The sequence below is a fragment of the Cynocephalus volans genome, chromosome 15 (assembly GCF_027409185.1).
Source record: "Cynocephalus volans isolate mCynVol1 chromosome 15, mCynVol1.pri, whole genome shotgun sequence".
Lineage (NCBI taxonomy): Eukaryota > Metazoa > Chordata > Mammalia > Dermoptera > Cynocephalidae > Cynocephalus > Cynocephalus volans.
This window is the reverse complement of record NC_084474.1, coordinates 57283982-57308975: the sequence shown is the minus strand read 5'-3', so window position 1 is coordinate 57308975 and position 24994 is coordinate 57283982. Positions and strand designations below refer to the sequence as shown.

At 34.5% G+C, this 24994-nt stretch overlaps 1 protein-coding gene across 2 annotated transcripts in view; it reads left to right on the top strand.

Moving 5' to 3' along the window:
• VPS13B (vacuolar protein sorting 13 homolog B) overlaps positions 1 to 24994 on the top strand; it is a 794525-nt gene that overhangs the window by 152562 nt on the left and 616969 nt on the right. The gene's annotated exons all lie outside the window — the stretch shown is intronic.

Below are 24994 nucleotides of genomic sequence, written 5' to 3'. Positions count from 1 at the left end.
GATCTAGCCAGTGACTAACAAAAAAATATAGTTGTTTTGCTGCCAGGTTTTAGGATTCTATAAAGAATGACAAGACAAATGTTGCATTGGCATAGAGGTTCTTCACTTGGGGCTTATTAATGGGCTTTGAGTTCTCTGAATCCCCTGAAATAGCACGCAAATTTTAGTTTGTCTATAAGTGCTCACAATCATACATTTATATTTTGATTTTGAATTTTATTCTTTTATTAAATGTAATGAGTTCTTCAGTCTTTTGACTCATCTATGTTTACTTATTTTAACGTAGTTATGACTAGCTTTCTTTTAGTTGGTATTTGCCTGTACTTTTTCTTCCATTCTTTTACTTAAAACCTGTCTTTATACTTATGTGTATGTTTTATGTCTTGGAAACAGCATATAATTGGATATTTTTAATAAAGTTTTATAATCTGCTTTTTAGCTTATAAATTCAGTCCATTTATGTTAGTACGATTATTGTTTTTTGACCTTTCTAACATCTTATTTTTTTGTTTTCTTTTATGCTATGCTACTTAAAAAAATGCTATTATTTCTTCATTTTGCTCTTTGTGCTTGTTTGGAATTTACATATTCCTATTGAATTGTTAAAATAAAAAATAACTTATGCTGCTTTGGAAAACAGTTTGGTAGTTTTTCAAAAGTTTATATTGAAAAAGCATACCCCCCCCGACATTTTAGAAAATATAAGTGATATGCTATTAGAAAAAGATATGACTAACATATAGATTAGATTCATGAACAAATACTTAGACTATTTTTACTGTTCAGATAATTACTATAATAAAATGTATTAGCTTTAATATACGTGGCTATATAATTTTATTTTTTATAGAAATCTTGAAAGTATTTTTTAAAAAATACTTTATGGGCATTAATGTATTGGTCAATAAATGTTTCAAAATTTACATAATTTTGATTATCTGTAGTATAATTTTCAAATTCAAAAGCGTCTTGATTTGGACAGGAAACTTAAATAGTTACAAAATTATGTGCTTATATATATATACTTAAAACCACAGTACACATGGAAACCTGTAATAAGATTGTTCTAGGTTTCTGTTGCTGTGTATCAGATTACCACAAACTAAGCAGATTAAAACAATGCGTATTTTAAAAATTAATGTTTTAATTGTTTTTAATTGAGAAATTGTAATTGTGTATGCATACAGGATACAATGTGATGTTTTATATATTATGTATAATATGGAATGATTAAAGTCTATTAACATCTATCTCATCATTTTTTGTGGAGATATTAGAAATTTACTCTTTTAGCAATTTTGAAATATACAATAGTTATTATTAGCTATGGGCATCATGCTGGGCAGTAGATCTCAAAAACAACTCCTGCTTTCTAAGTGAAACTTTGTACCCTTTGAACAGCATATCTCTTTACCTCCCCTCCTCATCCTGGTTCCACCCTTCCCCAGCCACTGATAACCACTATTCTACTCTTTATTTCTGTGAGATCAACTTCTTTAGATTCTACATGAGTGAGATCTTTCTGTACCTGACTAATTTTGCTTAATATAGTGTCCTTCAGGCTCATCCATGTGACCGAGAATGACAGGGTTTCTTTTTTAATGGCTGAATAGTATTCCACTGTGTGTATATATCATATTTCCTTTATCTATTTCATCTGTTGATGGATACTTAGATTGATTCCATCTCTTGGCTATTGTGAATAATGTTACAATAGACATGATAGTGCAGATATCTCTTTGACAAGATTCTATTTCCTTTGTATATATACCCATAAGTGGGATTGCTGGATAATGTGATGGCTCTACTTTTAGTATTTTGAGGAACCGCCATACCGTTTTCCATATTGGCTATGCTAAGAGTGTACAAAGTGTTCTCTTTTGTCCATATACTTGCCAACACATATCTTTCATCTTTTTGATAGTAGCCATTCTAACAGGTATATGGTGACATCTCATTGTGGACTTAATTTACATTTCCCAAGTGATTAATGATGCATTTTTTTCATGAATCTGTTGGCTATTTGTATGTCTTCTTTTGAGAAATATCTGTTTAGGTTATTTGCCCATTTTTAAATAGAATTATTTGTGTTTTTGCTATTGAGTTTTTTGAGTTCATTTAATATTCGTATTTTGTGTATTATCCTTTGTCAGATATATAGTTTGCAGGTATTTTCTCTCACTTTCTATGTTGTTTCTTCACTCAGTTCTTTGCTTTGCTGTGCAGAGTCTGCTTTTTCTTTTTATGCAGTCCTATTTGTCTGTTACTACTCTTGTTTCCAATGCTTTTCCTAAATATACTATATTCTCTTCCACATTCATGCCTTTGTCCAGGTTTACCCTCCCCCACCAAGTCAGAAATGTTTTACCGTGGCTTCTTTCCTCCTTTCCATTCCTTCTGTCCAATCTTTTTTTAAAAACAGCTTTATTGAGATACAATTCTCCTATCATACAATTCACCCTTTTCCAGAACATATTTCAGTGGCTTTTAGTATATTCACAGAGTTGTGAATCCATTACTACAATCAATTTTAGAATGTTTTCATTATCTCCCAAAGTTCTGCATTCCTTAGTGAGCACTCTCTAAGCCTCTCATATCCCCAATCTTAGGCAAATACTAATCTACTTTTTGTCTCTATGGATTTGCTTATTCTGAACATTTCTTATAAATAATATAAAATGCAGTTTTCTTTTGACTGAATTCTTTCACTTAGCATACTGTTTCAAAGTGTGCACATATTGTAGCACGTGTCAGTATTTCATTGCTTTTTATTGCTGAAAAGTCTTCCGTTGTGTATATATACAGCATTTTGTTTTGTCTATTTATTAGTTGAGGGACATTTCAGTTATTTCTGCTTTTGACTATTACGAGTAATGTTCCTATGAACATTTGTGTACAAGTTTTTTTGTGAACATATGCTTTTGTTTGTCTTTGGTATATACCTAGGAGTAGAATTTCTGGGTCATGTGGTGACTTTAACCTTTTGAGGAACTGCCAGAGTATTTTTCAAAGCAGCTGCACCATAGTGCATTTCTACTGGCAGTGTTTGATGGTTCCAGTTTCTCTACGTCCTTGCCATATTGTTATTTGTCTTTTTGGTTCTAGCCATTATTGGGGGTGTGAAGTGCTGTCTTTATGGTTTTGATTTTCATTTTCCTCATCTTTATATATATTTATTGACTAATTATATCTCTTCCATGAGGAAATGTCTATTCAAGTCCTTTGTCTCTTTCTTAGTTGACTTCTTTTTTGTTTGTTTTGAATTTTGAGAATTCTTTATGTATTTTAGATACAGGTCCCTTATCAGATATATGGTTTACAAACATTTTCTGCGATTCTTTGTATTGCCTTTTCACTTTCTGATGGTGACCTTTTGTCTGATTTTTTCTAGTACACTCAAGTACATCTTTACATTGCACCTTGGTATAATTTAGAAATATGGGGTTTCTTTCTTTTTTGTTACTGATCATGCTTCTTGGTCATCAGCATTACTTTTAGTTCTTTTCTTCTTGCAAGCATTTTTTTTTATTTCAAAATATTTTCCTGGTCTTATCATTCAGCTTTATTCCCAAGGCCACCAATTTCAGTGATGTTAGCCTTCTAGACTCATTTCTTCCTTCTCTTTTCATCTTTGTTTTCTCCATGCCCGTTCTGTTAGTTCTGCTTGCAAGAAATGTGTATGTGTAACCTCTACTACCACCAAAATAACACTATCTATCTGAACTGATTTTTGACATTTTTAGGAAAATTTATTTATAATTGAGTTCCTATGTTACCATTTCATTAATTGCAAGTTGTGACTACTTAGTGATTTTTTTTTTTTAATATATAGAAAGTTAAGCATAGAAAAATAATCTTTTGTTTTTGGTTTTACAGGTCCAGAATTATTTCAGTAATTTTTCAACTTGTAGCTATTTATTTAACCTCATTTTTTTTCTTTTAATAAGTGAAGCTGTTAAACATGCCTATGCATATACAATAGTGTCATATTAGTTTGTTGGATTTCATTGAGTCGTAAAGTAGAATATGCAACAACTTTGTGCCTCAGTCTTCTCATTCTAAATGTTGGACTGATAATGTGCCATAGAAATGTAATACTAAATCTAATTTCAAGCATCAAAACTGCAAAATGCCTCAGGAAGAAAATATATTTTTCTTTGATAAACTCTATATTAGAATATGTCAGAAAGCATGTGATAATTTTGTGTGTTGAATGAGCCATTAGTTTCTATTTTGTGAATGAGTTTATCTAAGCCTTAATATCTGTGTGAATGTTGAATTATGGGTTCCATAAAGCTATGATGATGAATCCTTCTTTCTCAGTTCTTGCAAAAATCAAAATGAAACTAAAAGTATATTAAAGTAAAAATTAAAAAGTTTCATGCTAATACTTATTAGATATTTGATTTTTTGCATTAAACTTTTTAAATCCATGTGTTAGGTACATATATTCTTGTAGTGAATATCTTACTATCTCTGACAAGTAGTAAGAATATTTTCACTTTTCAACTGTTGACATTTAGGAGAGATCACTGAATTGGATTGTAAAGTCATGTAAAACTGTTTATATGACTAAATGAAGGTTGGTTTGTTTCACTGAGTTTCAGTTAATTTTCTCATCTGTAAAATGATAATATCTTTATAGCTGCTCATAGAGCTCTCCTGAGAGTTGATTTGTTGTTCTTATCCTAGACATAGAACATTGCTGGAATCATCTATATGGGGATATTACCTGTGGAAGTGGATCTAGGGTATAAAGTTCCTGGAGGCTTACATAACCCCTGTCAAAATTGGAGTTTGGATGATCCAAAGTTTCAGCCAAGAGGATAATAGGGCAATGGTAAATTCAAAGAGTAAAGCAAGAAAGCTAACAGTATAGTGAGTAATGATGTTGACGAGAAAAGAACAAAATTAACGACATTGGCTAGATCTAGCTGTTTGGACGTTGTGAAGAAATTGAACACTGGTGCCCCTTTAATAGGGCTGTCTATAAGAGACCACACCACACTCAACAGAAGCTGATGATGAACCGTATGTTCTCAGTTCTCCTAGGGATTCTGAATGGGAGTGTGTCAGTAAACCTATAAATGAATATGACAATGCAGTGGGATAATAGAAATATGAAACCCTATCTTTTTATCTACTTTTTCACATACTTTACAGCTGTCTGCTAAGCATTTTTCCTATAGTGAGCTGCATAATGTAGGGACTGGATGCCATAAAATCTACTTGAATAATCTGAGTTGATTCACCTATTTTAAGTTGATATTTCCCATGCGTTAATTCATTGGCTTATTATCAGTAGTATTGTTGGCAGGTTATATATCCTGTTTAACAGATGGGAAAATTTATGCACAGAACAATTTAGTGTTTTTATTAAGTATCATTCCATAGCTATTCATTGAGTTTGCCAATTTTTGAAGCCAGGCCTTTGGACATTTCTGTTATTATTTCTGCTATACCAAACTACCTCTCTGGTAAATTAGACCAGAAATAGAATAAGATAATTAAAGCTTGTTACTCCACTAGAAAATATTTAATGAAAGTGTAGCAAATATTGGAAATTTAATTGAAATAATAAGGAAATTATAAAGGATAAAGCAGAGATGTTAAAGTTTAAACTATATATATATATATATATATATATATATATATTTTAACCCAGGGTAAATCTGTATTATTAATTGGGATTATTGAATTATGTGTTTTTGTTGTTCATGTTTCTGACGGTACTGAAATATTAGAAATTCTTTATGTTTTCATTTTGCCAGAAGATAAAATACAAAGTCACACATAGCTTTGGTTTGCTCTGGAAAATAAGGACTTGCTACCACTTTTTCCTTATTTAGATAGTTCATTATTTTGTTGATAGTCCAGTTCCATTAATCGGGTATTTACAGGGAAATAACTTACAGACTTTAAAAATCTGTGTTAAAGGTGATCAAATGCATATTTGAATTCCTTATTTAAGTGATGTCTTAATGTTAAAATAAAAATCTACTTTCCAGAAAGTAACTTTAAAAGTATTTTATGCAAGATTTCATGTGGGATACCTTAATGCTTGAATAATAAATTTTACCTCATAAAAATGAAATTCAATAATACAGTAGCTTTCTCAGCTCAGTAGCATCTGGTCTATTCTCATGAGAGCCAATATTTTCCAACTCATTAGGATCATGTCGTTCTGTATGTCGTCAACATTGACTTAGCCAAGCTACCTTTACTTACATAACCGCCAAACTATTAAATAGGTCTCTTGTGGAGTGAAGTCAAATATTCCTCTTATTTTACTTCAGCCTTAGAAGAGGGGAAGAAAATGTACATACTGTAACATTTAAACATCTGGCCTAAAACCACATCAGTGTAACTCTGAGGAAAGTTACGGATTCGGTATTCTTCCCAGGTGTGCGTATAAAAAGGATTTTGGAGTTGTTGAATAGTTCTTTAGCCACTTAGGAAAAAGATTGAGGTGTAGTGATGTGCTTTTTCTTTTCCTGTTTTCACATTAATTCTGCCCCCCCCAACTGAAAAATAATATGTTCTAAGGCATTGACTATGAATTTATCCTTACTTAAAAATAAAAATGAGTTGGATTTGCATTAAGAACTACCAGTGAGACTTAATGAAATTTAAATTAGAGTAAAAAGACACTACTTTTTACAAATCTTGTGAGTTTTAAAGTGTCTCTATATAAACGTTTCATAATATGAGTGTTTATTGAATTTAGAGATTCTATTTTGCTAGAATTCATGTTCAGGTATTGAGAGCTCATTTATAGCATATGTTATTTTTATTAACAAATGAATAATTTTTGTAAGGATCAAAAACTCATTTAGAATGTTAATAAGGTATACTTAATTTTGTTCCTGTATTGTCTTAGAGATTAGATAATGTTTGTAATTTTTTTTTAGATGCTACTTCCTGGAACAGGAATGAGTATTTTAGATGTAATTTAAGAAAAGAGAATGGATGTTTGAATTGAAAAATAATCTAAATGGCAGAAAATACCCTGTACAAAATCTGAGTATATAGAGTAGATTTGAGAGAAACACAGTGCGTTTAATAATGACTAAATACATTTCATTGGATCTTTGAAAAGTAACCAGTATATGTATTAGTATGATTTGTCAGTCTTATAGAAAATCTTTTATAGACAACGTTATAAAAAGTGTGCTTTGGGCCGGACCGTGGCTTACTCGGGAGAGTGTGGTGCTGATAACACCAAGGCCACAGGTTCAGATCCCATATAGGGATGGCCGGTTGGCTCACTGGGTGAGTGTGGTGATGACAACACCAAGGCAAGGGTTAAGATCCCCTTACCGGTCACCTTTTAAAATAAATAAATAAATAAACAAACAAACAAATAAGTATTAAATAAAGAGTGTGTTTTAATAAGCTACTGTTGATGATACTGAGGAATGAGTTAGATTTGTGTACAATATACTCACCCCTCTCCTTTTTTTTTTGCCTTTGAAGCTGACTTTAATGTATTCTTTTGGTTCACAACCTAAAATGTATTTCTTCAGTCTCATCCAATTATTAAACATTTGAAAAATGTGAGTGTACTTCAAAAAGTTTGTGAAATAAAATTAGAAGATAACACAAATCTTTTCATGAACTTTTTGAAGTACCCTCACCTGTACTATGCGATCTGTTCAGTTCTGGGAACAGATAGCTGAAAAGAAAAAAACATGATTGTAGTCAGGAATGTAGACTCTGCTGTATCAGCTATTTCAAGGTCAGTTATGGCTTTAAAAATGGGACAAGGGTTAATTACACACAGTGAAGAAAGAGACTGTATTAGTTTCCTAGGGCTGCTACAAAGTACTACAAACTGGGTGGCTTAAAACAAATGAAATTTATTGTCTCACAGTTCTGGAGGCTAGAAGTCCGAGATCAAAGTGTTGGCAGTCCATGTTCACTTTGAGTCCACTAGGCGAGAATCCTTTCTTGCCCTTTCTAACTTTTGGTGGCCATCAATCCTTGGTTTTCCTTGGCTTGTAGCTGCAACTCCAATCTTTGCCTCTATCATCACATGACATTCTCCCTTGTGTGTCTTTTTCTTCTTGTAAGGACAGCAGTTATATATATAGATTAGAGGCCCACCCTCCTCAGTATGACTTCACCTTAACTGATTATATCTGCAATGATCCTATTTCCCAATAAGGTCACGTTCTGAGGTGCTGGAGGTTAGGACTTCAACATATCTTTTTGGGAGACGTAATTCAATCCTCTGGCATTAAAAAAAAAGACACCTAGTTAGAATAGCGTAACTTAAGAGTTGTGATGAAAATTTGAGAATATACTGACATAGACATGTATATAAAGAATAAGATTAATTTAGAAGATTTGGGAATAAATCATTACAGTTTCATGAATTGTTTTTTTCTGATACCTAAAGTATGTAACTGTATAAGATAACCAACATGGAGTATCTATCAAAGTATACATCTACATTGGAAGCATTTTTTTTTTTTTTTGCGAATAAAAAATAGCTTTGTCAGGTAAGTCACCTTGATTAGAGTATAAGTTGGTATGTGTTGAACTGCTGTTTTAGAATATAGTACTGATTTTTTAAATTGTGGTTTAATAATGTCTGCCATGTTTATCTCCAATTATATGCTAATATATATGAGGGTATTTCAAAAAGGTTGTGGAAAAATAGAACTGAAAGGTAATAAGAATCTTCCCATGAACTTTTTGAAGACCCCTTGTATATTAGATTGAAATTCTGGACTAACCAACAATTAAAGTATAATATATAGGGTAGTAGAATATTCATTTACATTGAAACATAAGAAAATTAATATTTTACCTATCATTAACTTTTCTCAATTTAAAACAAAATTTTGGTTGCATAATTTCTTTAATCCCAAATTTGCTGATTCTATTAGATCTTTTTATAGTTGCCTTTCATAATAAAATGTATTTCCCATTATGATAAACATCCTGATATTGTATGTAGGATTAAATACTACGTTGATTTTATCAAATTTTGCTTGTTCTTTACCACAGAGAGATTGATTTGAAATATAAATATTTTTCATAAAGAATACTCAATTAGTTATTCATAAATACATATGAACATTGAACATATAGGTCAAATCATTGGAACAAATACAATTATAATAAAAATCTCTTTATAAATGATTGACTTCTTAAATTCCTGATTTTAAAGTAGTGATTTATGTCTACAGAAAAGACAAATAACAATAGTGAAATAATTTTAAAAGCTTTTTGCAGCCCATATTTTCATTAATCCAGAGTATATTCTTTGAGGTAGAAAATTTGAACAACATTTTATGGGTCAAAAAGCTGTTAAAGTAAAAAATAACAGAACCACGAGTTGGGGTGCTAGATTTCAGGGAACTGCTTGTGTTTATTTTTTATTTTATTTTTATTTACTAAATTTTTTTTTTTCCATCCTAAGATGTTGTTGCAGAGCAGTTGGAGTGGAGGGGGAGAGAGGAAAGGGGAGGGGATTAGGGCGGGAAGACGGGGAAGGGGAGAGGGGGCATGGCTGAGGCGCTTGGCCTCCCGCTGCTTCTGCTTGGGAGGCTAGGGAGTTTCCAGCAGTGGCTCAGTGGTCGTCACTGGGCTGGTTGTGAATGTTGGGGGGCATGGCTGAGGCCCTCATCGCCCCCTCCCCCTTGGGAGCCTGGTGGGCTTCCGGCTGTTCCAGGTTTTATAGGTGTTCTTTGGTGGTGTCAGCCCTTTCCTGGTTAACATCAGAACTCTGTTCTGATATGTGGGTTTTTTGTGTTTTCTTTCAATTCTGTGCTGGATTATTAGCTACCCCTACTGCTTAAACTCTGCACTGGAACTAATTTGTTGTCCTTTGATTACTTGTAAAATGAGGGAACTTCCTGTGGGGACCAGAACTTGAGCCCTGTGGTTGAGGTAAATTGCTACTTTGCTTCTGATTCCCTGGGAAAGCCTTTTGTGCAGCTCAGGTTTTAATTGTTGACCTTATAAGCACTTCCTGGTCTTGTGAGATCTGGTACATCTGGGTTATGTGGAAACTCCGATCTGGGCCTGAATCTTTTCAGCAAACTGTACCCCCTGCAGTTCTGTATTCCTGACTAGTCTTCACTGAGTGGGCCTGTGCTGATAGGGGGCAGATCAGTTGTCTGTGCTGTGCCCCAGTGTTCTCCTAGTGGGCCAATCTCTCTCACACTCCCACATTCCAAACACTTCCCATGGGGTGGGCTGTGTGCTGGTCCCTTGTGATGACTCACTGGCCTCTGAGTGGCTCCTTTTTTCAGTTGTGTGTGGCTTTTTACTCTTATGTAGGTCCATGGGAACCCTGTCAGTGGTCTTGCTGTCCTGGCGGCCACCAACGCCCACTTCTCCCCTGAAGCCTTCAAGCAACTTCATATGAAGGGCACAGCTGTGGTTTTTGTCAGCTTGTGCTCTGTGTGCTCACCAGGGCCAGCCTTGAAGTGGCTGGGGCTCGAAACGGTTGGAGTGGTCCTTTCTTTCTCTGATCATGGTTTATCCCACCTTAGTGAACTCTGTAGCTCTTTCCTCGTCTTCCCCTGAGCTCTAGTGGCCCCAGCTTCACAGTCATTGCTTTTTAATAGTTGTAAATTTGTTGACTGTGGGAGAGGGTGATGCCAGATACCATCTGTTCTGCCATCTTTACCACTCTCATGAAGTCTTGACATGTTCCTTACGAAGGTTGTATCTTCTAAAAAAGTAATGCTGTAACATACTGTACGCTTAAATTTCAAAATCATTACTCATTATGGCAAGTGCAGTGTTAAAATATAATTCATACTTGACTTTTGATGGATTTATTAATTTGAATCCTTGAATATTTCTCTACTAACTTTAATATCTGTAAATATTACCAAGATCTGTAAATATTAATAATTTTTGCTCTGTTTAGCAGGGAAGGGCACAGTCTCTTTGCAGTAGATTGATTTACATTTTTTCACTACTGTTTTAAATTATTTTATAACTTCATGTAATACATAGTTGTGTATGTTAAAATGGTTCACAGTTACATTAAGCATTCTTTATGTAAGAGAAGCTCAAAGAAAAATTACATTTGAAATAGTGTATTCTATAAAGTTTTCAAATGCTTCAGTTATGGAACTTTAACTGCATAATGTACACAAACTGTTAATATTTGATTTGGGGTTCAAGAGTTTTTGTTTAAAGATGTGAGATGTAAATTCTGTAGGTCTCAAAATAATATGCATATACTTGTATGTCACTGTATACAGTTCTTATAGTAGTCAAGCAGTTAAAAATGTGTAACCACATAACGATCATTCGTTTTTCTTTGATTATAGTTTAAAGAATTAAGACTGTGCTAAATATTTTCTGTGTATGAACAGAATTCTGAGTAACAAGTTATGTGGGCTGGTTCTATGTTTAAGCCAATAAGGAGAAGAGGGCAGGTGAACACTCCACCAGAATCCTATTTTCTTTATTTAGCCTCACTTGTACATATGCATGTATGCTCTGGGAATCAACATTCCCTACCCTAAGAGTAATTTTCCAGAGCAGAGTAACTCATTTTACCCTAAAGATTCTTTGCACCTTATCTTTTTTTTTTTTTTTTTTTAAATTTTATTTTGTCTATATACATTGTGGCTGATTATTGCTCCCCATTACCAAAACCTCCCTCCCTCCTCCCTCCCCCCTCCCCCCAACAATGTCCTTTCGTTTGCTTGTCGTATCAACTTCGAGTAATTGTGGTTGTTATATCTTCTTCCCCCCCCCCCCGATTTTGTGTGTGTGTGTGAATTTATATATTAATTTTTAGCTCCCACCAATAAGTGAGAACATGTGGTATTTCTCTTTCTGTGCCTGACTTGATTCACTTAATATAATTCTCTCGAGGTCCATCCATGTTGTTGCGAATGGCAGTATTTCATTCGTTTTTATAGCTGAGTAGTATTCCATTGTGTAGATGTACCACATTTTCCGTATCCACTCTTCTGATGATGGACATTTGGGCTGGTTCCAACTCTTGGCTATTGTAAAGAGTGCTGCAGTGAACATTGGGGAACAGGTATACCTTCGACTTGATGATTTCCATTCCTCTGGGTATATTCCCAACAGTGGGATAGCTGGGTCGTATGGTAGATCTATCTGCAATTGTTTGAGGAACCTCCATACCATTTTCCATAGCGGCTGCACCATTTTGCAGTCCCACCAACAATGTATGAGAGTTCCTTTTTCTCTGCAACCTCGCCAGCATTTATCGTTCAGAGTCTTTTGGATTTTAGCCATCCTAACTGGGGTTAGATGGTATCTCAATGTGGTTTTGATTTGCATTTCCCGGATGCTGAGTGATGTTGAGCATTTTTTCATATGTCTGTTGGCCATTTGTATATCTTCCTTAGAGAGATGCCTACTTAGCTCTTTTGCCCATTTTTTAATTGGGTTGCTTGTTTTCTTCTTGTAAAGTTGTTTGAGTTCCTTATATATTCTGGATATTAATCCTTTGTCAGATGTATATTTTGCAAATATTTTCTCCCACTCTGTTGGTTGTCTTTTAACTCTTTTCATTGTTTCTTTTGCTGTGCAGAACTTTTTAGTTTGATATAATCCCATTTGTTTATTTTTCCTTTGATTGCCCGTTTTTTGGGGGTCGTATTCATGAAGTCTGTGTCCAGTCCTATTTCCTGAAGTGTTTCTCCTATGTTTTCTTTAAGAAGTTTTATTGTTTCAGGGTGTATATTTAAATCCTTAATCCATTTTCAGTTGATTTCAGTATACGGTGAGAGGTATGGATCTAGTTTCATTCTCCTGCATATGGATATCCAGTTCTCCCAGCACCATTTGCTGAAGAGGCAGTCCCTTCCCCAGTGAATAGGCTTGGTGCCTTTGTCAAAGATCAGATGGCAGTAAGTGTGTGGGTTGATTTCTGGATTCTCTATTCTATTCCATTGGTCAGTGTGTCTGTTTTTATGCCAGTACCATACTGTTTTGGTTATTATAGCTTTGTAGTATAGCTTAAAGTCAGGTAGTGTTATGCCTCCAGCTTTATTTTTTTTGCTCAGCATTGCTTTGGCTATGCGTGGTCTTTTATTGTTCCATATAAATGACTAGATAGTTTTTTCCATTTCTGAGAAAAATGTCTTTGGAATTTTGATGGGGATTGCATTGAATTTGTATATCACTTTGGGTAGTATGGACATTTTCACTATGTTGATTCTTCCAATCCAAGAGCATGGGATATCTTTCCATCTTCTTGTATCCTCTCTAATTTCTCTCAGCAGTGGTTTGTAGTTCTCATTATAGAGATTTTTCACATCCTTGGTTAACTCAATTCCTAAGTATTTTATTTTTTTGCTGGCTATTGTAAATGGGCAGGCTTTCTTGATTTCTCTTTCTGCATGTTCACTATTGGAGAAAAGAAATGCTACTGATTTTTGTGTGTTGATTTTGTATCCTGCTACTGTGCTGAAATCATTTATCAATTCCAAGAGTTTTTTTGTAGAGGTTTTAGGCTGTTCGATATATAGGATCATGTCATCTGCAAACAGGGACAGTTTGACTTCATCTTTTCCAATCTGGATGCCCTTTATTTCCTTCTCTTCTCTGATTGCTCTGGCTAGTACTTCCAACGCTATGTTGAATAGGAGTGGTGAGAGTGGGCATCCTTGTCTAGTTCCTGTTCTTAAAGGAAAAAAGCTTTCAGCTTTTCCCCATTCAGGATGATATTGGCAGTGGGTTTGGCATATATGGCTTTAATTATGTTGAGATACTTTCCCTCTATACCTAACTTATAGAGGGTCTTTGTCATGAATGAGTGCTGAACTTTATCAAATGCTTTTTCAGCATCTATAGAGATGATCATATGGTCCTTGTGTTTGAGTTTATTAATATGGTGTATCACATTTATTGATTTGCGTATGTTGAGCCAACCTTGCATCCCTGGGATGAATGCCACTTGATCGTGATGAATAATTTTACGTATGTGTTGCTGTATTCTGTTTGCTAGTATTTTAGTGAGGATTTTTGCATCTATATTCATCAAGGATATCGGCCTGTAGTTTTCTTTTTTGGTTATATCTTTACCTGGTTTTGGTATCAGGATGATGTTTGCTTCATAGAATGAGTTTGGGAGATTTGTGTCCGTTTCAATCTTTTGGAATAGTTTGTAAAGAATCGGTGTCAATTCCTCTTTGAATGTTTGGTAAAATTCTGCGTGAATCCATCTGGTCCTGGGCTTTTCTTTGTTGGCAGCCTTCTGATAACAGCTTCAATCTCCTTTATTGTTATTGGTCTGTTCAAATTTTCTACGTCTTCATGGTTCAGTTTTGGGAGCTTGTGTGTGTCCAGAAATTTATCCATTTCCTCCAGATTTTCAAATTTGTTGGCGTATAGTTGTTTATAGTAGTCTCGAATGATTCCTTGTATTTCAGATGAATCAGTTGTAATATCGCCTTTTTCATTTCTAATTTTGGTTATTTGAGTCTTCTCTCTTCTTTTTTTTGTTAGCCATGCTAATGGTTTGTCAATTTTATTTATCTTTTCAAAAAACCAACTTTTTGATTCGTTGATCTTTTGAATTGTTTTTTGGTTTTCAATTTTATTCAGTTCTGCTCTGATCTTAATGATTTCTTTCCGTCTGCTAACTTTAGGTTTGGATTGTTCTTGTTTTTCTAGTTCTTTAAGGTGAAGTGTTAGGTTGTTCACTTGCCATCTTTCCATTCTTCTGAAGTGAGCATTTAATGCAATAAATTTTCCCCTCAATACTGCTTTTGCAGTATCCCACAGTTTTTGGTATGATGTATCATTGTTTTCATTAGTTTCAATAAATTTTTTGATTTCCTGCTTGATTTCTTCTTGGACCCATATGTCATTAAGTAGAATGCTGATTAATTTCCATGTGTTTTTATAGTTTCCAGAGTTTCATTTGTTATTAATTTCTAGTTTTAATCCATTGTGGTCTGAGAAGATACATGGGATAATTCCATTTTTTTTGAATTTATTGAGACTTGATTTCTGACCTAATATGTGATCTATCCTGGAGAATGATCCATGCTTTGCACCTTATCTTTAATCCTCTTGGTACAGAATTTTTTGTTGACTCCATTGTTCTCAGACTCAACTCTTTGAGCTGTGTTCTCTCGGCAGATACTTCTGTAGCACTCTACAGTATTCTTAGTGTCTTTCTGTCATGGCTACCAGTGGAATTCACTGGATCAGTTCTCATTTCATTTTTACAGTGTTTTTGTGTATGCACATTTATACACTCACATTTTGTGCCCTCGCGTTAGACATAGACATTGAACATTCCTGAAACTGTATTTGAAAGTTTAGTCCCTGCAAGTTGAACAATAGATGTACATGTTATACGGACTTAAAAAATAAAATTTAGTGCCTAACAGTCTTTCCTATAGGTATAGCTTTCTTTTGGCTGAGATATTAAGAATACATGTGAGAACTATGTCAGGTGACCAATGACTAAGGTGCAGAAGGGACGGTGCTTGGTTGTGGAAGCCTACCAGCCAGATATCTCCAGTTCTTACAAGCCCATTGATTCTTTCCTTACTCTCATCCTTGTTGCCTTGATTGTAAGATGGGGCAGTCCCTAAATGTGGAATCTTCCTGTAGTAACGAGATGCTGAGGGAAGGGGTAGACAAGAGGCATCTTTCATTTGCCATCAGAGGGCAAGACAGGAGGGGCTTCTGGCAGTTACTTTACTCACTTATACCTGAAGACAAGCTTGAAGTTGTCTGCCTTTTACTTCTTTAACTCACATGTACATCTGGCTGGATGTTTGCCTCCTGCTTACCTATTGTCTACCAGTCTTACACATAGTAGGAGTGAGGACAGCATAGAAGTGGAGGAAGGGAGGAGGACTTGGTTTGCTATCTGCCCTGAATGGCAATCCCTTTTTATGTTAGCAAACTCCAGGCTCTTGGCAGTTCATAGTTTGTGAGGGTCCTTCTTGTTAGATTTAGTCAAGCTAGTTTTTAGAGTGGAGAGTTAGGTGCAGCCGTGGCTTGGCTGGCAGCAACATGGGAGAAACTTTGCTCTGCATAGAGCCTGTTATAGAACGTCTGTATATTGATAATACCCTTTAGATCTTGTGACTCCTTTCCCAGGAGCAGAGGCTAGCAGCCACTGTTACAGAGCTAATTAGATGACCACCATTAAATAGCAGATGCAAAAAGGACTAACTTTGCCTTAAAAATAATTTTACAGATGTCCTTGTATTATGTGTTCAGATTGCATGAAAGCTGTTGACCTTCTCTGTCAATATGCAATATTATAGTGATTACTGACATAATGTCAGCAATTAACCATAAGTAGAAAGTTAGCCCAGCATTATCTGAAACCAGAATTAATAAAAATGAAACTTCAGTGGTCTAGTTCCATAAGTTTTTCTTTTTTTCTGTGTATTTCTAAGGGCTCGTTGCTAGTTTTCTGTTCTTGTTTCACTAATTAAAATTATACAGCCACAGTTGTCATTTTGTAAAGTACTCAGTGTTCGCTATATTCTACTTCTGGTAGGGAGCTTTAATTGTCTTGGTAGATAGGTTAGTGGGGGTGGAGGGTGGGGAAAGGAAAGTATAATTTATTTTAAACCTCATATTTTGTATGTGTGCCTTTTCTTTTTCTTACCTAGGTGCTCTGGTTAGAACCTCCAGTATAATTTTGTATAGAAGTGGTGAAAGCAGACATCCTTATCTTGTTCTGATCTTAGGGAGAAATCATTGAGCCTTTTACATTGTGTCATGTTAGTTGTGGGTTTTTCATTAATGTTCCTTATCAGGTTGAGGAATTTACCTTTTATTACTAGTTTGTTGTGCTCTATGTTTTCACTTGACCTCCCTAGCTTTAGTCTTATTTTCTTACAGTTCTTTCACTAAACTTATGTCAGTCATCTAAAACACAAATAAAAATAAATTACTTTCCTGCTAAAAATCTTTATTTTATTTTTTTGGTGGCTGGATGGTACAGGGATCCAAACCCCTTGACCTTGGTGTTATCAACAGAGTGCTCTAACCAACTGAGTACCAGCCAGCCCTAAAAATTCTTTATGTCTGCTATAATAGACATTATTGTTTCGGTTCTCAGCATTCATTCTTTTTTTGTTGTCAGTGGTACCCTGATTTTCTTTCAGAGAACTCATTTTTTGTCCTGTGAAGCAATCATGCAATTTTGGTGGAATTGACTACTGACTCAATTTTAGGCATGGGTCCTGATTGGCTTTAGCTGATCCAAACAGTTCCATCACCTATCTCACTCTATAATTATTAGTTGAAAAACCTAATTGAGATCAGTGAGACTGAAAGTATGTTGCTGGTACAAACTAGAAGTTATCTTCCTTCTGAAGCTATCAGAGAAATAGGCTCTTTTTCCTGAGCAGTGTGCTATGAGCCTATGAAGTGTGCAAGTGTTGCAACCATTGCATTACAATTATGTTACATTACAACTCGGAAACTGGGAAGTCTGAAGAAGACATGTGGAAGAAGGCATAATTGATGAATCTCAGAGAAATGGAGTCACAGAGCTATGACATGTCAATCTTAGAATACACTTGGTCTTGAAGCTGGATCTACCTTTGAACTTTGCCTTTCCTTGTGATTTAAGCTGGTCGTCTGCTTTCTGTCCTTCCTTTTCTTTTTCCTTCTTGCTGCTGCTGCTGCTACTTTTATTTACATCATAAAGAATCTTGAAGTGATATAAGTTGTCATGAACTTCAGGATAAAACCCAAGCTTCTTAGCATGAAACCAAAAGCCCCTTATGTTGTGATTGTTCTCAACTAATGGTGTCTAGCTGCATTTTCAGAATCACCTGCCCCCTACCCCTACTTTCTTTCACATATTTTGTATTATAGGTGTTCTTAATCACACCATAAAGTTTCTAGGCTAAATTGTGCTTTTATATGCTTGTTTTTATATGCCCCAAATCTTGCTTTTTCTTTACAATTAGTCGTAGTAAGTATCCTCTGGAAATACTTCTCTCATTCAAGCAGAGTTGATTATTTCCTCCTTTGTGGTATCATTGGGATTAATATATCAGCTCAGTTCAACAGATACTTAGTATTTACCAAGTTCAACAGATAGTACCTCCTAAGACCCTGTTTTCAAAGGTCTTTGAGTCTGGCTGAGAAGTACAACATGTATTCTTTGATTATACATATCATTCTTTATTGTAGTTACTTTTGAACTGAGGTTTTCTGAAAAATCTCGAGTGCTGTAACAGATCATATTGGTAGACACTCACATCTTAGGAAGTTTCTTTCAGTAGTTACTATTTAATCCTAATAATAGCATTAAAAATTTATTTCAAATATTCAATTAAAATAAATTTAATGGCATTGTTTTAAATTATTATATACAATAATATTTTCTCCAGATTTTAATGTCAAAAGTAAAGAACAGATAGTCCTGTTACAAAAATTATAATTTTATTAAATTTAGTCTTTTATATATATATATATACACATATATATATATGTATGTATATATATATATATATATATATATATGGGGTTTTTTTTTTTTGTGGCTGGCCAAGTACAGTGATCTGAACTCTTGACCTAAGTGTTATCAGCACCACACTCTAACCAAGCAAGCAACCTACTGGCCCTGTTTCATTATAATTCAATTGACTATTAGAAGAAAGCATTTAAATTTCATGTGCCATTAGGTTAATATTATTTGTAAACTGGAAAACAGAACTCATCAATAAAGTCTAATAATTTCTTCCTGTCTGACTTGACCTACTTTTTAGATCTTTTCCTACAAAAAGTAGTCACTTTTTAGTAATTCATTTCTCTAAGGGTTTACTTGGTACTCCATACCAACCTTACTCTCTTTTCCAGAGCTTGAATCTCTTGATCTTTGCCTAGTTTTTCAACCATGCTTTAGAGTCTCAGACTAATCCTATCATAAACCTGGGATGATTTAAGAAATGCACATTCAATATTCAGGTGACTTAGGAGCATCTATTCAGCTTTGTTGAATCCTGCTTTGACTGTGTTTAGCCTTTTGGATTGAACTTCTGTTTGGTTGACCATCTTTCCATCTTGAACTGCCATTTCAGTTGCTGGGTACCTGTTTTTTTCTGCTGGGTCACATTCCCTGTCTGGTATCCTAGTTCATCAAAGACTACTGTGGATTTCCCCTTCCAGATTCCCATAGGTTCTGGAGGCTTTTCCTTAATTTCAGCCCTCTAGATGTGATGCTCCCCACTATTTGAGGGTATCTACTTGCTGACTGTTCATATTACTTTTTTGTAAAGGTAATTATTGATTATATTACATTTACCTCATTGGACACCTGCTGCATTGTTTCCTATTGGACAGGTATCAGACCTGACCAGTTGTCTCAACTTTGGGCTTCTATCACATTCTCAAGATCATGGGTTGGCAATTCTGGCTCATTACTTGTTTTTTTGGAATACAACTATGCTCATTCCTTTAAATATTGTCTGTGGCTTTGTCCTGCAATGTTAGGGTTGACTAGTTGCTACAGAGACCATGTGGCCCACAAATATGAAAATATTTACCCTCTGGCCCTTTACCAGAGAAATTTTGTTGATTATATTAAGTGTAGTTTATAGCCTTGTACTGTTCATTTGTTATCTGTCTGAAACATTGTACTTTTTATTTGTAGATATTTTTTGAAATATTAGCATATCCATGTGATGTATATGTAAATTTTCAATTCACTTACATAGATAGAATAGTAATACTAAAGTTGGTACACAGATATATGATGTTTGTAAAACTGCTCTAGATAATAAAATGTTTCTAATCTGTAAGAAACATTTCCATATACGTATATATGGAATTGAATAGAGGAGCATAAAAAATCTATTAAGGTTATTCTGAGTACAAAATAAGGCATTATCCTGTTATTATCTTTGATATGATGAAATAATACTTTATTTTTAAAAAATCACAGTGCAGTGAGGTATAGTAATGGTTTTTTCCACCACTTCTGCACCTGTTTCTGTGAAAAGGAAATATTCATAGTTTACAACTAGTGAGAGTTTTGTGTTTTTTTAGGTGATTCAGAATTGTGTTCCAAACTGTTTGATATTTTAGTTTCAAGATTTTACTTCCTCACAAAAGTCATGTGACATCAGCACGGAGGTACAATGAGAACTCTCTCAGGAATACTCTAATAGAAAGGAAGATTTTGGGTCTGTGAGGTTGTGTGGGCTTCAGTGTGATTTTTATTTGATATATGAGCTGTGACATAACTATTGCATGACTGAGATGTGCTTGAAAGTGCTGTACTATGCAGATGGGTTTTTTCCTGAAACAAAGCCAGAAGTAAAATCTTGAATGTGTTCATTTAGTGGGAAAAGAATACTTCATAGAAACATATGGAAACATTTTTGAATTTTTTTCATTAAATGAGCCTTTTACTTTCTAAGCATTTTTATGATTGTTCATGTTAATATGTCATATACCTCATATTTTCCAAGTTTCGTGAGACATGGGTAGTCTTATAGTACTGAGATGTTTGGAAATAACCAGATCAGTTTTAGGAATGTACATTTTAGAATTAGATTAGATGATTATTAGAAAATTAGTATTGAATCATTGTCTTAGTTTTCACTAAGTTATTAATCATAAGGCTATCCATAGCTAATTGTTTCAACAGTATGATGGGATTTGGTGAGGAGATGTGTAGAGTGGTTATTTTAACTCAGTTTTGAATTATAAAAGCGTAGTACAACCTTAAAGGAAATCATAGAAGGAAGAATTACAAGTATAACATGACTGTTTTTAATTTTCCATGTTGCGTTATAACCCATGTCTTTATATATAAAGTTTTACAGGTTTTATTTGTTATGTATTATCTTTATGTTATGATTTTTCTTTTTATAATATTGTGTTTTAAAATTTCTCTTTTTGGTGGTCACATAGCATGCTTATTGTCTCTATTATTGTGAAAAGCGTACAAAGAAAATTTTCTTAGATTCTATGTCTCTCTCAAGTTCTCATTTTATCTTCTTTTCCATCACAGAGAAATGGACTTAGAATGATATACGTTGCCTCTCCACTGAGCTTTGATGCTGAATCCAGTGTATGTTTTGTAGTTTCAATCTTCTTGAGTCCATATTTGATACATGCAGAACTCCTCTTCATTTGTGGGCTCTTCACCTTTGTCTTTTATCCTTGATCTTGGGGGAGTACTTTGAGTAATCTCTTCCTTCTATGGTGGCTTCAGCTATTACTCATACACTGACCAGTGCTTCATTTAATCCTGTAGCCCAGAACCTCTTCCTGAAACTTCTAAATTCATTCGGATGTTCCAAAGTATCTAATACTCAGTATATTCAAAACGAAATTTAACTCTTACTCTCTAATCATAGCTAATGGTATCACAATTTACCTATTGTCTTAAGCGCAATATCTAGGAATTATCTTTAACTTACAAGGGTCTCCATTTTTTGTCTCCATCTTGTGGGTCATTGTGTCCTATTATTTTTTCCTCCTAAATTTTCCTAGTGTCTGGCCTGTACTTTGTGTTACCTTGCCTTTGTTTCCAGCTGGGACTGTTGCTATATCTCCAAGTGGTCTCCCTGTCCTCTCCTTCTTTTGCAATTCCTTCTCTGTTCTACAGCCCTCAGTGATTTTCTAAAATGGAGTTCTGATTATGTCCTTCAGTGGTTTCCTATTTGTCTTCAGGATAAAATTGGAACTTCTGTCCGTGCCATTCATGGTCATATCATGACCTTTGCTCAGACTCATCATTGGAAACTTTCATCCTGCAGCCCCTTTCTTTAGTTATTTTGAACTGCCAAACTACTTGTACTGTGCCCAAACATGTAGTCTCTCATACTGCCTCGATGCTGCATATGCTAATACATCTGCCTGGAACACCTTTCCCACCATGATAACCATTTCTTCTTCTTGTCTGCTTAGCATCTTTTCCTTTAAGACGTAGCAGAAGCTCCATATCCTTCAATCTGATTTAGGTGTACTTCTATTAGGTTCCCAGAGTATGCTGTCTAACATGCCAGTTATATATTATATGTCTTTAAGAAAATATTGTTAATTGGATTATGTAATAGTATTCCATTAGTTAATTTTTTTGGAAATTCATTAACATTTGGAATTTAGGTGGTTTATAGTTGTTTATTAGATAAAGCATTTTGCATCTTCACACATGTTAATATTTTTAAAAGTTATTTTCCTGCAAAAATAGGATTAGAAATATTGGATCAAAGGTAGGGTCACTTTTTGTGACTCTTAGGCCTTACGTTTTGGGTAATGATTTTTACTATCAGTCTTGCCCAAAGTAAATGTTATGGGTATAGTGATTATCAGAAATCAAGACTGTTGGTACTATTAACATTTTCTCTGTTTAAAGAAATTTTTTGTACTTAAAAAACCTCATTTTGACCTGATATTAATTTTTGCACTCAGTAAACATGGACACTATTGTATATTAGTCTCTGTGCTAGGCACTGGGAACACATATTGTAAAATTTGTCCTCTCCCTGATTCTTTTCTTGGCTAATTTCAAAATAAGTTTTCCAAGAGCTCTGAGTTGTAAAATACATAATATTATTCATACATATTTATTACACTAATTGTAGCTGTCTATTAAATATGAAAACAAATCAATGTTATATTTATCCTATTAATGCCATAAGTTTAATAGATATTATATTTTGGGGTGGCTTAATTACTTGAAAAAGTGCCTTTTTTCATATTAACATTGTGTTTTTGCTTTTATCCCTTAGATTAGAGGAAGGTTGTTTCAAATAGGATCAGAATTTTATGAGTAATAAAAATGTGGTGTTTTTTTGTTCAAAAATATAATCAGTAGATTGCTGAATGAAGATCAGTTTCATTTTTTTAAACAAGTTCAACTATTAGTATTTACAATATTGTATATCTGTGTTTATTTCTTAAACTGTTGTTCTGATGTGTTTCATATTTCGTATCTCCTTAAAATATAAGGAGATGGTTATAGTATTTCTTTGTACTTGATACCCACATAAGAACTCTTTGTACTGTTGGTAGTACTGCTATACAGTTCCTCACTACGGTAAGTAAATATATTACCTCAACCCTTAATCAGCCTACCATTGCCACTGATGACCCAGTTGTAATACTATGCTGCTGACCCAGACTCAAGGGACTTATTTTATTTTATTTTTTGATGCATTGCTGTAGGCAATTTTAAGGGCGTGGAACCAAGCCATTTTCTTTCTTGGACTCTTTTCCACTTTTATTTCCTATGGGAGGCCTAGCCTTCCTTTAAAATACTTGGATTTATAAATTGTTCACCTATTCTAGGATTACTGGGTGGAGGAGTAATGCTGCTTTCCCCCTTTTAAGTTACTGAATTTAAAAAAATAGTCTGGTGTAACTGTTGGTATTAATTCTCAAAATTAAAATTTTGTAATTCATGAAATGCTTTTTTGATACTTTATTCTTTTCATGTGTGTAGTTTTCATGGATTGGTTTTATTTTATGCATATATCCTAGGAACGTTTGGCCTGAGTTTTGTCCCTGCAGAGGGGATGTAATTGAGAACTGACAGGTTATATGAAGTTGAAAAGAAATTTAATGATTTGTAAAAACCAGAGCTTCATTTTTCCTTGGTAACTAATATGTTGTTTGTGAGGAAGTGTCTTAAAAAGTTCAAAATGAATAGGCCTCTGAATTGCCTAGTAGGTGTTAATATTAGCATTAATCACTGTATCTTGAAAACAAAATGAATTTTTTCACCAAGAAGAGTAATAGGGGCTTAAATATGCCAGCTATAGTTATTCAACCTCACAGGTAAAATACATATTAACTATATGTAAAAATCATATGCTTTAAAACTTTTTAAAAAAAATTCACTCTTATTTTACTGCATTTGCTTTTTTCATCAAGAAATTTATAGAACATCTTTCTTGTACCAGGTATGTTATAAGGCACTGGGGTTACTAATGTGAAGCAGGCACAGATTGAAGGAACTTCATTTTAATAGGGAAACAGACATATAAGCACATAATTATAATAGTGTGGTAAGTACTGCTAGATGTTCAAAAGGAAGCCACAGGAAAAGAGCAGATGATTGTATTTGAAGAATTGACATTTTGTGGTTAGGGGGGTATGTGTGAATGTTAGTGGGGGATGAGGATGGTGGTAGCTGTTTTGTCAGATGTTTGATATAAAATTAATCCTCTGCTCCCTGGTAAAATGACTATTTTTATTTGTAGATATAAGGAGTGGTTTTTGATTTGGTAACAATGCTGGTTAGGTTCTCCAGGGAGCAGACACTGAGATGGACTTAAGGACTGTAAACTGTTTGTTTACTGGGGAGTAACACCTGTGAAAAGAAAAGTGTGAGAATAGGCTTGGACTGGAAGAATCATCACATTGTGAAGCCAATTTGACAAAACCTCTGCCAACCCAACAAAGACCTCTGGAGCAAAAGTTATTAGAGGAGGACATCCTACATTGGATGGAAGTAGCTAGGCCCATCTTCCACTCAGGCATTGGCTGTGGGCTTCTCTAAGGGTAGTATGCCCTTGGCTGGAAAGCTGAGGCAAACTCTGTAGAAGCTAACTGCTGGAGGCTGTCTGCTAATCATACTTCTTGCAGCTGGACTGTGTGTTCTTTGTTGAAGGGTGGTCTAAGGATCACGTCCATGTGTCTGCCACAGAAACTAGGATGGGATTGAACCTCGGGATGATACTGATCATTCATTCAGTCAGTCAGTCAATAAGTACTATTGTACACTTACTATGCACTAGGGATAGTGCTGGGCATGGATGATGTGAACAAAACATATATCTCTGTTCTTATGTAGGGTAAAGGTAAGAAGGAAGACTATTCCAAGCAAAGGAAAATCAGGTATAAAGAACCTGTTATGGGCAAGAACTCTGCATAAAGGAGAGACAGAAAGGCCATTTTGGCTGGAGAGTTCTAGGGGGGAGTGGGGAAGAGCGGAGGGAAACGAAGTCAGAGAGTTTGGCAGGAACCATATTTTAGAGCCTTGCAAATCACAGTAAGGACTTTTGATTTTATTCTAATTACAGTGGGAGGT